The sequence below is a fragment of the Bombina bombina genome, chromosome 12, assembly GCF_027579735.1.
Source record: "Bombina bombina isolate aBomBom1 chromosome 12, aBomBom1.pri, whole genome shotgun sequence".
Lineage (NCBI taxonomy): Eukaryota > Metazoa > Chordata > Amphibia > Anura > Bombinatoridae > Bombina > Bombina bombina.
In genome coordinates this window covers 38,969,918-38,989,807 of record NC_069510.1, presented here as the reverse complement: position 1 = coordinate 38,989,807, position 19,890 = coordinate 38,969,918, and the positions used below count along the sequence as shown (strand labels likewise).

The 19,890-nt window shown below is 39.9% G+C and overlaps 1 protein-coding gene across 1 annotated transcript in view; it reads left to right on the top strand.

Moving 5' to 3' along the window:
• The first annotated feature begins 279 nt into the window (after positions 1–279).
• Positions 280–19,890, top strand: part of FBXW5 (F-box and WD repeat domain containing 5) — a 256,286-nt gene continuing 236,675 nt past the window's right edge. The window contains exon 1 of the mRNA XM_053695329.1: positions 280–299. The gene's annotated coding sequence lies outside the window, so the exon portion shown is untranslated. The remainder of the gene's footprint in view (positions 300–19,890) is intronic.

Below are 19,890 nucleotides of genomic sequence, written 5' to 3'. Positions count from 1 at the left end.
ATGTATCAATCAATAATGTGATTATTTTTTATTGCCGATGGTCATCTCAATGAATAGCAAAGATATAGGCCTTCCATGTGCGTGACTTGCATTGCAATGAGGAAACTCTGCAGAAATGTTTAAATACAAAATACAACAGCAAAGTTAAACATCTTCATACATATATCTATCCAATCTTTCTTTGGTAATTTGAGCTTTTTTAAGAACTATACGTTATTTGCTTTGTGATTTGCAAATACTTTATATGATATATATTGTAACATATTCTATTTTCAGATTTTGAAAAAGCACATTAAATGGTAAGTAAACATCTGCTAATAATATGCCCCCCCCCATATTCTACTGATATTTGCATTCATGTGTGAAGTTTCTAAAATGTTGTACGGTAATGAGGTCTATACTTTACTAACAAAGCCACCTCAAGTATTGTCTGCATGGTGAACATTTCGCCTGACGTGAACATTTTAAGGCTGGTAAGACGGAATTGTGTATTTCTCGTCATCATCAACAGCAGTGAATCTTTAATTATAACACCCTTATTGAGAACACAATTTACTATAGCTTGCTTGGAAATACTCTTACAAAATCTATGTTGCGTTAATAGAAAGACAGAATATCTTCACAGGGAAGGGGAGAATGTATCTTGATTTATAATACAGTAGACCGTACCAGCCTCACCGTCTGATCTTCCGGTACCTGACTTTTGGCCTGTCCTTGGACTCTGCTCTTGCTTTAACTCTCTGTACCTTGCTGTTGGACTAATCTCACTTTACCCAACTTTTGGCCTGTCCTGCTCTTGCTTTACCCCTTGGTATCTTTTTGATGGACTAAACTCCCATTACCTGAACTTTGGTCTGTCCTTGGAATCTGCTCTTGCTTTACCCCTCAGTACCTAGCTGCTGGACTGATCTTACAGTACCCGAACTTTGGCTTGTCCTTGGACTCTGCTCTTACTTTACCCCTCAGTACCTTGTTGCTGGACTGATATTATGGTACCCAACATTTGGCTTGTTATTGGACTCTGCTCTTGCTTTACCCCTCAGTACCTTGTTGTTGGACTTATATTATATTACGGTACCCAACATTTGGCTTGTACTTGGACTCTGCTCTTGCTTTACCCTCAGTACCTTATTGTTGGACTGATATTACGGTACCCAACATTTGGCTTGTTCTTGGACTCTGCTCTTGCTTTACCCCTCAGTACCTTGTTGCTGGACTGATATTATGGTACCCTACATTTGGCTTGTTCTTGGACTCTGCTTTTGCTTTACCCCTAAGTACCTTTTTGTTGGACTGATATTATGGTACCTAACATTTGGCTTGTACTTGAACTCTGCTCTTGCTTTACCCTCAATACCTTATTGTTGGACTGATATTATGGTACCTAACATTTGGCTTGTTCTTGGACTCTGCTCTTGCTTTACCCCTCAGTACCTTGTTGTTGGACTGATATTACGGTACCTAACATTTGGCTTGTACTTGGACTCTGCTCTTGCTTTACCCTCAATACCTTATTGTTGGACTGATATTACGGTACCTAACATTTGGCTTGTTCTTGGACTCTGCTCATGCTTTACCCTCAGTACCTTATTGTTGGACTGATATTACGGTACCTAACATTTGGCTTGTACTTGGACTCTGCTCTTGCTTTACCCTCAATACCTTATTGTTGGACTGATATTATGGTACCTAACATTTGGCTTGTTCTTGGACTCTGCTCTTGCTTTACCCCTCAGTACCTTGTTGCTGGACTGATATTATGGTACCCTACATTTGGCTTGTTCTTGGACTCTGCTTTTGCTTTACCCCTAAGTACCTTGTTGTTGGACTAATATTACGGTACCCAACATTTGGCCTGTCCTTGGACTCTGCTCTTGCTTTACCCTCAGTACCTTATTGTTGGGCTGATATTACGGTACCCAACATTTGGCCTGTCCTTGGACTCTGCTCTTGCTTTACCCTCAGTACCTTATTGTTGGACTGATATTACGGTACCTAACATTTGGCTTGTACTTGGACTCTGTTCTTGCTTTACCCTCAATACTTTATTGTTGGACTGATATTACGGTACCTAACATTTGGCTTGTACTTGGACTCTGTTCTTGCTTTACCCTCAATACTTTATTGTTGGACTGATATTACGGTACCTAACATTTGGCTTGTTCTTGGACTCTGCTCTTGCTTTACGACTATGCTCTTGCTTGACTCCTCAGTATCTTGTTGCTGGACTGATCTCTTGGTACCTGACCTTTTGCTAATTCTTAGTTTCAGTTTTTTCTTGTTTTATTAAAACCTTTTACTGATTGTTGGTTTCCTTTATATCTATTCCTGCACTTGAGTTTCCCGGTGGGCTGCAGCAGCTGGGGATGGAAAACTACAATTTAAAGGGGTGATTAATGGATGTAATTGGGTTGTAGGGTGCCTATATACCACCAACCTGGCACTTTTTTTTTTTTTTTTTTAAATACAAACTAATATAATATAATTCTGAAAAAAAAATAGGGGGAAAGAATATCCCAGTAATCATTTTTGAGAAAAATGGGGTATGAACATTCTACTGACGCAACTAAAAACAGGGCTGGTCTCCAAAGTTTCCAGGGCTGCTTTATATTCCCAGTCCAGCCCTGCTTACTGTGTCTCACACTTCTTTCTGAAGATGTTATGGTTGTAATTGTTTTGACCACTTAGCAATAATTTCTCATTTCATGTGCGAGATTTCTTGTATAGAGAAACTATAGATGTTTATAGCAGAGACACCCCCCAAAGATGTAATCAGAAATATAGAACATGATCAAACATATAAGAATCCTGTCCATAGTGTCCCTCAAGACACCATTCCTTGTCATTTGTTTTGATGGGGTTTTTTTTTAATTCATTTTTACATAGGCCGGGATTAAAATCAATTAGAATTTATCTTCAAAAATATCATATAGTTACTTGGTTATTAATATGTTTGCTTAGTTTTCTATAACAAATTTGTATGTCGGAATAAAAAGGCATGGTTCAAAAGGAGCATGAAATTAAAAAAAATCCAATTTACTTTTATTATCAAATTTGCTTTGTCCTCTTTAAATCTTTTGTTGAAAAGCAAATCTAGATATGCTAAGAGCGTGCACGTGACTCTTTAGTATTCTATGGCAGGAGTGTTTGCAGCAATGTTTTTGCTACAAATATAGTTGCTAATATTGCTGCCATAGAATGCTGCCTGCATGTGAATATGTGAAATGTAATATATTAATATACAAAATATATTCTTTAAAATAATTTAGATTGTAATTTGTTAGCAACATTTGTGTTGTTTTGCAGTGCAATAACACACCAATTGAAAGCTTCTTGAGTAACATTATCCTTTTCTTACTTTTCTTAGCTGCCACATTTATCAGACATGCAACAATTGAATTACACAAAGAGTTGTAAAGTTTTTTATATGCATAATTTAACATTTAATTGTGTTTAACAGGACAATAAAAAATATTTCAATGTTAAATGTTTAGTTATGAGTAATAAAACAACTTTCAATATACTTCATTATTTATTTTGCTCCCTTTTAGTTCAATTTAGTTCTGAAAACTGTGTATTTTTTTAATTATCAGAACTGGAAATGCACTTGCTGAGTTCTCAAGGCTAACCCTACTACATGCACAAATTGAATGTGTCTAGCATTTATATAATGTTGGTTTATAACATAACTTTTACTATATTATAATATAAAATTAACATGAACTAGGTAACTATGTAGCAGGTCTGCCTGTAGTTTACTAATTAAAGGACTAGTATAGATGTTTACTAATTAAAAACACACAGCTTGGCTCTGACGAAGTTTATTGTGAAATGCGACGGTTTAATTGTCTAATATCATAATATCTTCTCTTTTTTTAATATTTAGGTTGACCCTGCTTCATATTGTTCCCTAATTAGCTTTATCTGATAACAACTGCAAAACAATGCATTTTTTATTAACATTATTACTGGGGCTAGCCTTCTACAGAAGCAAGTCTCCATTGGTCTATCCAAATAAGGCAAGTGCTGAGTGTATTTTGGGTTTAGAAAACAACTGTAACAAACAAGATGGCTGATATTTTATTCTATAGCAAGATAAAAGAAATGTCTTGTTATTACAAGTGTCCCTTTAAAGGGACAGTCTGCAATATAATTGTTATTGTTTTATAAAATAGATAATCCCTTTATTACCCGTTCCCCAGTTTTGCATAACCAACACAGTTATATTAATATACTTTTTACTTCTGTGATTACCTTGTATCTAAGCATCTTCTGACAGCCCCCTGATCACATGACTTTTTATTTATTATCTGTTGACTTGCATTTAGAACTGTGTTTTGCTAAATCATAAATAACTCCACGGGTGTGAGCACAATGCCAGCTATATGGCCCACATGAACTAGCAGTCTCCTGTTGTGAAAAGCTAATAAAAAAGCATGTGATAAGAGGCTGTCTGTAGTGGCTTGGAAACAGGCACACATTAAGAGGTTTTAAATGTTATAAAGTATATTAATATAACAATGTTGGTTGTGCAAAGCTGGGGAATGGATAGTAAAGGCGTTGTCTATCTTTTTATACAATAATAATTTTAGCGTAGAATGTCCCTTTAAAACAGTCCCTTGTAAATCTGCTGCTGATAGGCAAGCCGGCTTGATGAACCTACAGGTGTACGATTTGCAGGATAACTGTGCAGGAGGTCACACTACACAATAGCAGGTCACATTCAGTACTATAATCCCTCTAAATCTAACCGCAATCCTACAGCCCTTATCTGTGGTCATGTATCCAGGATCTGATAGATAACATCTGTGTAATCAGATCATAAAGAGGTTTTCTTCTTCTAGCACAATAATGCTGTGTTTGTTATGTGTAACGTAAGAGCAGAGATGAGATCAGGAAGGCATGTAACTGGGTGACCTCTCTCAGCTACTGAAGTAAAATAAAGAATATTCTTTTATTTAAAAAAAGAAAAACTACAATTTTTTTCATTTAAAAAAATGCAAAAAGCAGTTATGAGGGGTTAAAGTTGGTGGGTGTGGGGTGTTAGAAAAAAACCGCACTGAAAAGTGCCTTTACATTGCGGTCTATGGGAACCGTGTGTTTCCAGTAAATATATATATGCCTATATACATGTATATTTAAATTTGCTGCGCTAGTGGTCATGACGTGTCTCACGTCAGTGCAATGCAAAAGCAAGCTTGCGTTCGCATTGCGCTCAACATGTACTACAAGTGCACATCTAAAGACCACTGCTCCATAAATTGTCTGCTGCCTCTGAGGCTACGGTCCTCAATCTGCCCGATCCTATAGGATCAGGCTGATTGACAGCCCCTGCTAGCGGCCGATTGGTCGCGAATCTGCAGGGGGTGGCATTGCACAAGCAGTTCACCAGAACTGCTTGTACAATGATAAATGCCGACAGCATAAGCTGTCAGCATTCAGCGATGTCTGTTGGACATGATCCTCTACATCGTATCATGTCGGACAGACATTGGTAAATCTACACCCAAGTATTTAAGTATGTAAAGGAGATTCATACATTACACTGGAACTCACAGAATAGTTTAATTTAAAAACTGTATTTTTTAATAAAAAAATAAATAAAAATAAACTTAATCGAAAAACTTCATACAAAAATAGGTATGAATGTAAGATATAGGGCCCAATGAGCTAAACTTTGCTTCGCCAGATCAGATGTTGTTTTTCTCGCCAACCCTCACGGGGCTGCCCTGGTGGAATGATCGTAAAAATGGGGCAATCCATGCGAGTGGCGAAATGGCTCCTATTGAAAGTAATGGAGATTGATGGATAGGGGCACTTCACTTCATAGAGCGAAGGGAGCAGGGGGCGCACTTTCAAAATTAAATCCTGCAGCCAATATAAATCACATTATGCTGCTTTCTGTGTATAGCATCTTACATTTGCCTATATTTTCATATGCATGTGTTTTTCTATTAGGGTATTAGGTATTTGGAGTGTTTTGAGAAAAGATTGCCACATTTAGTTGGAGATAAAAAAAAGTGAGTGAGTGTGAAAATCTTTACAGAATGACGTTTGCATTAGAGAGACAATTTCATATACGTCCATGTTCAGCCCGTTTTACGAAAAAACAGCAATTAGGCTTTGTATTTTGTACTTTTAAGTACAAATTGCTTAAGGCCTAGATTTGGAGTTCGGCAGTAGCCGTCAAAACCAGCGTTAGAGGCTCCTAACGCTGGTTTTGGGCGCCCGCTGGTATTTGGAGTCAGTGATTAAAGGGTCTAACGCTCACTTTTCAGCCGCAACTTTTCCATACCGCAGATCCCCCTACGCCATTTGCGTATTCTATCTTTTCAATGGGATCTTTCTAACGCTGGTATTTAGAGTCGTTTCTGAAGTGAGCGTTAGAGCTCTAACGACAAGATTCCAGCCGCCTGAAAATAGCAGGAGTTAAGAGCTTTCTGGCTAACGCCGGTTTATAAAGCTCTTAACTACTGTACCCTAAAGTACACTAACACCCATAAACTACCTATGTACCCCTAAACCGAGCTCCCCCCACATCGCCGCCACTCGATTAAAATTTTTAACCCCTAATCTGCCGACCGCCACCTACGTTATACTTATGTACCCCTAATCTGCTACCCCTAACACCGCCGACCCCTGTATTATATTTATTAACCCCTAACCTGCCCCCCACAACATCGCCGCCAGCTACTTAAAATAATTAACCCCTTATCTTCCGACCGCAAAGCGCCGCCACCTACGTTATCCCTATGTACCCCTAATCTGCTACCCCTAACACCGCTGACCCCTATATTATATTTATTAACCCCTAATCTGCCCCCCACAACGTCGCTGACACCTGCCTACACTTATTAACTCCTAATCTGCCGAGCGGACCTGAGCGCTACTATAATAAAGTTATTAACCCCTAATCCGCCTCACTAACCCTATCATAAATAGTATTAACCCCTAATCTGCCCTCCCTAACATCGCCGACACCTACCTTCAATTATTAACCCCTAATCTTCCGATCGGAGCTCACCGCTATTCTAATAAATGTATTAACCCCTAAAGCTAAGTCTAACCCTAACACTAACACCCCCCTAAGTTAAATATAATTTTTATCTAACGAAATAAATTAACTCTTATTAAATAAATGATTCCTATTTAAAGCTAAATACTTACCTGTAAAATAAACCCTAATATAGCTACAATATAAATTATAATTATATTATAGCTATTTTAGGATTAATATTTATTTTACAGGCAACTTTGTAATTATTTTAACCAGGTACAATAGCTATTAAATAGTTAAGAACTATTTAATAGTTACCTAGTTAAAATAATAACAAATTTACCTGTAAAATAAATCCTAACCTAAGATATAATTAAACCTAACACTACCCTATCAATAAAATAATTAAATAAACTACCTACAATTACCTACAATTAACCTAACACTACACTATCAATAAATTAATTAAACACAATTCCTACAAATAAATACAATTAAATAAACTAGCTAAAGTACAAAAAATAAAAAAGAACTAAGTTACAGAAAATAAAAAAATATTTACAAACATAAGAAAAATATTACAACAATTTTAAACTAATTACACCTACTCTAAGCCCCCTAATAAAATAACAAAGCCCCCCAAAATAAAAAATTCCCTACCCTATTCTAAATTAAAAAAGTTACAAGCTCTTTTACCTTACCAGCCCTGAACAGGGCCCTTTGCGGGGCATGCCCCAAGAATTTCAGCTCTTTTGCCTGTAAAAAAAAACATACAATACCCCCCCCCCAACATTACAACCCACCACCCACATACCCCTAATCTAACCCAAACCCCCCTTAAATAAACCTAACACTAATCCCCTGAAGATCTTCCTACCTTGTCTTCACCATCCAGGTATCACCGATCCGTCCTGGCTCCAAGATCTTCATCCAACCCAAGCGGGGGTTGGCGATCCATAATCCGGTGCTGAAGAGGTCCAGAAGAGGCTCCAAAGTCTTCCTCCTATCCGGCAAGAAGAGGACATCCGGACCGGCAAACATCTTCTCCAAGCGGCATCTTCGATCTTCTTCCATCCGGAGCGAAGTGGCAGGATCCTGAAGACCTCCAGCGCGGAACATCCATCCGGACCGACGACTGAACGACGAATGACTGTTCCTTTAAGGGACGTCATCCAAGATGGCGTCCCTCGAATTCCGATTGGCTGATAGGATTCTATCAGCCAATCGGAATTAAGGTAGGAATTTTCTGATTGGCTGATGGAATCAGCCAATCAGAATCTAGTTCAATCCGATTGGCCGATCCAATCAGCCAATCAGATTGAGCTCGCATTCTATTGGCTGATCGGAACAGCCAATAGAATGCGAGCTCAATCTGATTGGCTGATTGGATCAGCCAATCGGATTGAACTTGATTCTGATTGGCTGATTCCATCAGCCAATCAGAAAATTCCTACCTTAATTCCGATTGGCTGATAGAATCCTATCAGCCAATCGGAATTCGAGGGACGCCAACTTGGATGACGTCCCTTAAAGGAACAGTCATTCGTCGTTCAGTCGTCGGTCCGGATGGATGTTCCGCGCTGGAGGTCTTCAGGATCCTGCCACTTCGCTCCGGATGGAAGAAGATCGAAGATGCCGCTTGGAGAAGATGTTTGCCGGTCCAGATGTCCTCTTCTTGCCGGATAGGAGGAAGACTTTGGAGCCTCTTCTGGACCTCTTCAGCACCGGATTATGGATCGCCAACCCCCGCTTGGGTTGGATGAAGATCTTGGAGCCAGGACGGATCGGTGATACCTGGATGGTGAAGACAAGGTAGGAAGATCTTCAGGGGATTAGTGTTAGGTTTATTTAAGGGGGGTTTGGGTTAGATTAGGGGTATGTGGGTGGTGGGTTGTAATGTTGGGGGGGGGGGTATTGTATGTTTTTTTTTACAGGCAAAAGAGCTGAACTTCTTGGGGCATACCCCGCAAAGGGCCCTGTTCAGGGCTGGTAAGGTAAAAGAGCTTGTAACTTTTTTAATTTAGAATAGGGTAGGGAATTTTTTATTTTGGGGGGCTTTGTTATTTTATTAGGGGGCTTAGAGTAGGTGTAATTAGTTTAAAATTGTTGTAATATTTTTCTTATGTTTGTAAATATTTTTTTATTTTCTGTAACTTAGTTCTTTTTTATTTTTTGTACTTTAGCTAGTTTATTTAATTGTATTTATTTGTAGGAATTGTGTTTAATTAATTTATTGATAGTGTAGTGTTAGGTTAATTGTAGGTAATTGTAGGTAGTTTATTTAATTATTTTATTGATAGGGTAGTGTTAGGTTTAATTATATCTTAGGTTAGGATTTATTTTACAGGTAATTTTGTTATTATTTTAACTAGGTAACTATTAAATAGTTCTTAACTATTTAATAGCTATTGTACCTGGTTAAAATAATTACAAAGTTGCCTGTAAAAAAATATTAATCCTAAAATAGCTATAATATAATTATAATTTATATTGTAGCTATATTAGGATTTATTTTACAGGTAAGTATTTAGCTTTAAATAGGAATCATTTATTTAATAAGAGTTAATTTATTTCGTTAGATAAAAATTATATTTAACTTAGGGGGGTGTTAGTGTTAGGGTTAGACTTAGCTTTAGGGGTTAATCCATTTATTAGAATAGCGGTGAGCTCCGATCGGAAGATTAGGGGTTAATAATTAAAGGTAGGTGTCGGCGATGTTAGGGAGGGCAGATTAGGGGTTAATACTATTTATGATAGGGTTAGTGAGGCGGATTAGGGGTTAATAACTTTATTATAGTAGCGCTCAGGTCCGCTCGGCAGATTAGGGGTTAATAAGTGTAGTTAGGTGGAGGCGACGTTGTGGGGGGCAGATTAGGGGTTAATAAATATAATATAGGGGTCGGCGATGTTAGGGCAGCAGATTAGGGGTACATAGGGATAACGTAGGTTGCGGCGGTTTACGGAGCGGCAGATTAGGGGTTTAAAAAAATATGCAGGGGTCAGCGATAGCGGGGGCGGCAGATTAGGGGTTAATAAGTGTAAGGTTAGGGGTCTTTAGACTCGGGGTACATGTTAGAGTGTTAGGTGCAGACGTAGGAAGTGTTTCCCCATAGGAAACAATGGGGCTGCGTTAGGAGCTGAACTCTGCTTTTTTGCAGGTGTTAGGTTTTTTTTCAGCTCAAACAGCCCCATTGTTTCCTATGGGGGAATCGTGCACGAGCACGTTTTTGAGGCCGGCCGCGTCCGTAAGCAACTCTGGTATCGAGAGTTGCATTTGCGGTAAAAATGCTCTACGCTCCTTTTTTGGAGCCTAACGCAGCATTTGATTAAACTCTCGATACCAGAGTTAAATTTATGGTGCGGCCAGAAAAAAGCCCGCGGAGCGTTAACAGCCCTTTTACCGCCGAACTCCAAATCTAGGCCTAAGTGATTTTTGCACATCCAGAGTACCTAAATTATATTTTACACTGTGTAAATTTAATACGATTTATCCCTGTGTAAGTTACATTCAAATTTTACGTTTTTGGTCAAATTCGATTTTTTTGTGAATAATTTTGTTATGATTTTTGATGCACCTTAACAATACATTTTTTTTCTGCATATTTTTGTGTTAATGGTTAATTTATTAGTTTTCTATTATTTTTAAAATATAGATTTTAGTTGCACTTTTCATACGGGATTGTCCCTTTTTTTACATACTGTCACTTTGTCCCCAAAACTTTTTGATGTCCCTTTTTTTATCATGAGTGTCCTACTTATTTAATGTTTTATTATGTATGCACAATTCTCATTCTGGTATTATTTTTATGCTCATCGCAGCATTACGGCATGCAATATCTGCAGCCAGGGAACTACAGTTTCCTGCATGCTGCAGTGGTGGCCATGTGGAAAAGGAGGTAGTAGAAGTCTCTGTGCCTTTTTGATGGTGTCTTATTGGGTGTGAGGGCAGGTGACTTCTGAGCAAAGAAAGAGTTGAGCAGCAGAGATTACTCTGTGAATGGTTAATGGTTATGGTTAATAACTACTAATGTATTTTATTGTTAAGTGATATCTGTTGTGAATATTATATTTATATTACCAAATGTGTTAGGGTGTGTTAGAGCTAGAAGAAACACCTTTCAGAATATGAAATAAAGAGGTCATAAATAAATGGATTCTTCTGCCTAACCAACTTAATAAATCACCAGTTACAACTGGAAGTAAATACAGTTGATTAAGCCTGGTATTTATTGTAATATGTATATTTTTAACAATGTTGCCTGTGAAGTTGTTTATTAATAGCAGTGATAATAGTAGTAGCTGTAATTTTCATTCATTGTTTAATTTAAAGAAATAGTTTGAAATGCTACAACCAAAACCTAGCCTAATAATTCAAACTTTTCATTTTGAGTATGGTGTGTTGTCGATGAAATGTCCCTTCTTTTTCCTTAGATCTGGTCACCCTACCTTAGTCTTACCCACAGACCACCTTAACCCGCTCACATAAACCACCTTAGCACGTTCACATAAACCACCTTAACACACACACAAACCACCTTAACATATACAGAAACCACCTTAACACACACACAAACCACCTTAACATGCATACAAACCACCTTAACATATACAGAAACCACCTTAACACACACACACAAACCACCTTAACATAATCAGAAACCACCTTAACACACACACACAAACCACCTTAACATATACAGAAACCACCTTAACACGCACACAAACCACCTTAACACGCACACAAACCACCTTAACACACACACACAAACCACCTTAACATATACAGAAACCACCTTAACATATACAAAAAACACCTTAACACACACACACAAACCACCTTAACATATACAGAAACCACCTTAACATATACAGAAACCACCTTAACATGCACACAAACCACCTTAACATGCACACAAACCACCTTAACATATACAGAAACCACCTTAACACACACACAAACCACCTTAACACGCACACAAACCACCTTAACACACATACACAAACCACCTTAACATATACACAAACTACCTTAACACGCACACAAACCACCTTAACACACACACAAACCACCTTAACACACACACAAACCACCTTAACACGCTCACAAACTACCTTAACACGGACACAAACCACCTTAACACGGACACAAACCACCTTAACATATACAGAAACCACTTTAACATATACAGAAACCACCTTAACACGCATACAAACCACCTTAACACGCACACAAACCAACTTAACACGCACACAAACCACCTTAACATATACAGAAACCACCTTAACACGCACACAAACCACCTTAACACGCACACAAACCACCTTAACATGCACACAAACCAACTTAACATATACAAAAACCACCTTAGCATATACAGAAACCACCTTAAAATGCGCACAAACCACCTTTAACACACACACACACAAACCACCTTAACACGCACACAAACCACCTTAACACACACACAAACCACCTTAACACGCACACAAACCACCTTAACATATACAAAAACCACCTTAACATATACAGAAACCACCTTAACATATACAGAAACCACCTTAACATATACAGAAACCACCTTAACACGCACACAAACCACCTTAACATATACACACACACAAACCACCTTAACATATACACACACACAAACCACCTTAACACACACACAAACCACCTTAACATATACACACACACAAACCACCTTAACATATACACACACACAAACCACCTTAACACACACACAAACCACCTTAACATATACACGCACACAAACCACCTTAACACACACACAAACCACCTTAACATATACACACACACACAAACCACCTTAGCACACACACAAACCACCTTAACACACACACACAAACCACCTTAACACACACACAAACCACCTTAACATGCACACAAACCACCTTAACACACACACAAACCACCTTAACACGCACACAAACCACCTTAACACACACACAAACCACCTTAACACGCACACAAACCACCTTAACATATACAGAAACCACCTTAACACGCACACAAACCACCTTAACACACACACAAACCACCTTAACACACACACACAAACCACCTTAACATATACAGACATCACCTTAACATATACAGAAACCACCTTAACACGCACACAAGCCACCTTAACACACACACAAACCACCTTAACATGCACACAAACCAACTTAACATATACAAAAACCACCTTAGCATATACAGAAACCACCTTAAAATGCGCACAAACCACCTTTAACACACACACACACACAAACCACCTTAACACGCACACAAACCACCTTAACACACACACAAACCACCTTAACACGCACACAAACCACCTTAACATATACAAAAACCACCTTAACATATACAGAAACCACCTTAACATATACAGAAACCACCTTAACACGCACACAAACCACCTTAACATATACACACACACAAACCACCTTAACATATACACAAACCACCTTAACACACACACAAACCACCTTAACATATACACACACACAAACCACCTTAACATATACACACACACAAACCACCTTAACACACACACAAACCACCTTAACATATACACGCACACAAACCACCTTAACACACACACAAACCACCTTAACATATACACACACACAAACCACCTTAGCACACACACAAACCACCTTAACACACACACACAAACCACCTTAACACACACACAAACCACCTTAACACACACACACAAACCACCTTAACACACACACAAACCACCTTAACACACACACAAACCACCTTAACATGCACACAAACCACCTTAACACACACACAAACCACCTTAACACGCACACAAACCACCTTAACACACACACAAACCACCTTAACACGCACACAAACCACCTTAACATATACAGAAACCACCTTAACACGCACACAAACCACCTTAACACACACACAAACCACCTTAACACGCACACAAACCACCTTAACATATACAGAAACCACCTTAACATATACAGAAACCACCTTAACACGCACACAAACCACCTTAACACACACACAAACCACCTTAACACACACACACAAACCACCTTAACATATACAGACATCACCTTAACATATACAGAAACCACCTTAACACGCACACAAGCCACCTTAACACACACACACAAACCACCTTAACACACACACAACCCACCTTAACACACACACAACCCACCTTAACACACACACACAAACCACCTTAACACACATACAAACCATCTTAACACACGCACACAAACCACCTTAACATGCACACAAACCACCTTAACATGCACACAAACCACCTTAACACGCACACAAACCACCTTAACACGCACACACAAACCACCATAACACACACGCAAACCACCTTAACACGCACACAAACCACCTTAACATATACAGAAACCACCTTAACACACACAAACCACCTTAACACGCACACACAAACCACCTTAACACGCACACACAAACCACCTTAACACGCACACAAACCACCTTAACATATACAGAAACCACCTTAACACGCATACAAACCACCTTAACACACACACAAACCACCTTAACACACACACACAAACCACCTTAACACACACACAAACCACCTTAACACGCACACAAACCACCTTAACATATACAGAAACCACCTTAACACGCATACAAACCACCTTAGCACACACACAAACCACCTTAACACACACACAAACCACCTTAACACGCACACAAACCACCTTAACACACACACAAACCACCTTAACACACACACACAAACCACCTTAACATATACAGACATCACCTTAACATATACAGAAACCACCTTAACACGCACACAAGCCACCTTAACACACACACACAAACCACCTTAACACACACACAACCCACCTTAACACACACACAACCCACCTTAACACACACACACAAACCACCTTAACACACATACAAACCATCTTAACACACGCACACAAACCACCTTAACATGCACACAAACCACCTTAACATGCACACAAACCACCTTAACACGCACACAAACCACCTTAACACGCACACACAAACCACCATAACACACACGCAAACCACCTTAACACGCACACAAACCACCTTAACATATACAGAAACCACCTTAACACACACAAACCACCTTAACACGCACACACAAACCACCTTAACACGCACACACAAACCACCTTAACACGCACACAAACCACCTTAACATATACAGAAACCACCTTAACACGCATACAAACCACCTTAACACACACACAAACCACCTTAACACACACACACAAACCACCTTAACACACACACAAACCACCTTAACACGCACACAAACCACCTTAACATATACAGAAACCACCTTAACACGCATACAAACCACCTTAGCACACACACAAACCACCTTAACACACACACAAACCACCTTAACACGCACACAAACCACCTTAACACGCACACAAACCACCTTAACACGCACACACAAACCACCTTAACACACACACAAACCACCTTAACACGCACACAAACCACCTTAACATATGCACAAACCACCTTAACACACACACAAACCACCTTAACATATACAGAAACCACCTTAACACGCATACAAACCACCTTAACACACACACAAACCACCTTAACACACACACAAACCACCTTAACACACACACAAACCACCTTAACATATACAGAAACCACCTTAACACACACACAAACCACCTTAACACGCACACAAACCACCTTAACATGCACACAAACCACCTTAACATGCACACAAACCACCTTAACACGGGCACAAACCACCTTAACACACACACAAACCACCTTAACACACACACACAAACCACCTTAACACTGACACAAACCACCTTAACACGGACACAAACCACCTTAACACGCACACACAAACCACCTTAACACACACGCAAACCACCTTAACACGCACACAAACCACCTTAACATATACAGAAACCACCTTAACACACACAAACCACCTTAACACGCACACACAAACCACCTTAACACGCACACAAACCACCTTAACATATACAGAAACCACCTTAACACTCATACAAACCACCTTAACACACACACAAACCACCTTAACACACACACAAACCACCTTAACACACACACACAAACCACCTTAACACACACACAAACCACCTTAACACGCACACAAACCACCTTAACATATACAGAAACCACCTTAACACGCATACAAACCACCTTAACACACACACAAACCACCTTAACATATACAGAAACCACCTTAACACGCACACAAACCACCTTAACACGCACACAAACCACCTTAACACGCACACACAAACCACCTTAACACACACACAAACCACCTTAACACGCACACAAACCACCTTAACATATGCACAAACCACCTTAACACACACACAAACCCCCTTAACATATACAGAAACCACCTTAACACGCATACAAACCACCTTAACACACACACAAACCACCTTAACACACACACAAACCACCTTAACATATACAGAAACCACCTTAACACACACACAAACCACCTTAACACGCACACAAACCACCTTAACATGCACACAAACCACCTTAACATGCACACAAACCACCTTAACACGGGCACAAACCACCTTAACACACACACAAACCACCTTAACACGCACACACAAACCACCTTAACACGCACACAAACCACCTTAACACGCACACAAACCACCTTAACATATACAGAAACCACCTTAACACACACGCAAACCACCTTAACACGCACGCAAACCACCTTAACATGCACACAAACCACCCTTACATGCACACAAACCACCTTAACACGGACACAAACCACCTTAACACGCACACAAACCACCTTAACACTGACACAAACCACCTTAACACGGGCACAAACCACCTTAACACACACACAAACCACCTTAACACACACACAAACCACCTTAACACTGACACAAACCACCTTAACACGGACACAAACCACCTTAACACGGACACAAACCACCTTAACACGCACACACAAACCACCTTAACACGCACACAAACCACCTTAACACGCGCACAAACCACCTTAACATATACAGAAACCACCTTAACACACACACAAACCACCTTAACACGCACGCAAACCACCTTAACATGCACACAAACCACCTTAACATGCACACAAACCACCTTAACACGGACACAAACCACCTTAACACGCACACAAACCACCTTAACACACACACAAACCACCTTAACACTGACACAAACCACCTTAACACGCACACACAAACCACCTTAACACGCACTCAAACCACCTTAACACGCACACAAACCACCTTAACACGCACACAAACCACCTTAACACGCACACACAAACCACCTTAACACACACACAAACCACCTTAAAAGATACAGAAACCACCTTAACATATACAGAAACCACCTTAACACACACACAAACCACCTTAACACACACACAAACCACCTTAACACGCACACAAACCACCTTAACACGCACACAAACCACCTTAACACGCACACAAACCACCTTAACACGCACACAAACCACCTTAACACACACACAAACCACCTTAACACACGCACACAAACCACCTTAACACGCACACAAACCACCTTAACACACACACAAACCACCTTAACATATACAGAAACCACCTTAACACACACACAAACCAACTTAACACGCACACAAACCACCTTAACATATACAGAAACCACCTTAACACGCATACAAACCACCTTAACACACGCACACAAACCACCTTAACACGCACACAAACCACCTTAACACACACACAAACCACCTTAACACACGCACACAAACCACCTTAACACACACACAAACCACCTTAACACACACACAAACCACCTTAACATATACAGAAACCACCTTAACACGCACACAAACCACCTTAACATGCACACAAACCACCTTAAAATGCACACAAACCACCTTAACACGGGCACAAACCACCTTAACACACACACAAACCACCTTAACACACACACAAACCACCTTAACACTGACACAAACCACCTTAACACGGACACAAACCACCTTAACACGCACACACAAACCACCTTAACACGCACACAAACCACCTTAACACGCACACAAACCACCTTAACATATACAGAAACCACCTTAACACACACACAAACCACCTTAACACGCACGCAAACCACCTTAACATGCACACAAACCACCTTAACATGCACACAAACCACCTTAACACGCACACAAACCACCTTAACACGGACACAAACCACCTTAACACGCACACAAACCACCTTAACACACACACAAACCACCTTAACACTGACACAAACCACCTTAACACGGACACAAACCACCTTAACACGCACACACAAACCACCTTAACACGCACACAAACCACCTTAACACGCACACAAACCACCTTAACACGCACACAAACCACCTTAACACGCACACACAAACCACCTTAACACACACACAAACCACCTTAAAAGATACAGAAACCACCTTAACACACACACAAACCACCTTAACACACACACAAACCACCTTAACACGCACACAAACCACCTTAACACGCACACAAACCACCTTAACACGCACACACAAACCACCTTAACACGCACACAAACCACCTTAACACACACACAAACCACCTTAACACACGCAAACCACCTTAACACACACACAAACCACCTTAACATATACAGAAACCACCTTAACACACACACAAACCAACTTAACACGCACACAAACCACCTTAACATATACAGAAACCACCTTAACACGCATACAAACCACCTTAACACGCACACAAATAACCTTAACACGCACACAAACCACCTTAACACGCACACAAACAACCTTAACACGCACACAAACCACCTTAACACGCACACAAATAACCTTAACACGCACACAAACCACCTTAACACGCACACAAACCACCTTAACACAAACACAAACCACCTTAACACACACACAAACCACCTTAACACACACACACAAACCACCTTAACACACACACAAACCACCTTAACACGCACACAAACCACCTTAACACACACACAAACCACCTTAACACGCACACAAACCACCTTAACACGCACACACAAACCACCTTAACATATACACAAACCACCTTAACACACACACAAACCACCTTAACACGCACACACAAACCACCTTAACACACACACAAACCACCTTAACACGCACACACAAACCACCTTAACACACACACAAACCACCTTAACACACACACAAACCACCTTAACACGCACACACAAACCACCTTAACACACACAAACCACCTTAACACACACACAAACCACCTTAACACACACACAAACCACCTTAACACGCACACACAAACCACCTTAACACACACACAAACCACCTTAACACACACACAAACCACCTTAACACACGCACACAAACCACCTTAACACGCACACAAACCACCTTAACACACACACAAACCACCTTAACACACGCACACAAACCACCTTAACACACACACAAACCACCTTAACACACGCACACAAACCACCTTAACAGATACACAAACCACCTTGAAATGCCTATTGACTACCAGACATGCCCACAATCCCACCAGGTGTCCAACCACAATTTGCACCTTCCCAACACTGTCCCACCCACAAAACTCTAACAGCCTCCATCAACCTCCTGAGTTCCTAATATCTACAAATCTTGTGAGGTGTGAAAGATCTAGAACATTAGACCTGTAATATGTTACACAGTAACTTGTCTCATCTATAATGGAACCTAACACATAGGGGGTAAGTCGCACAGCGATGGGCAGCAAATTGAAATTTATAGGTATATTCTTATATACATATATATTTATGTGTTTATATGAGT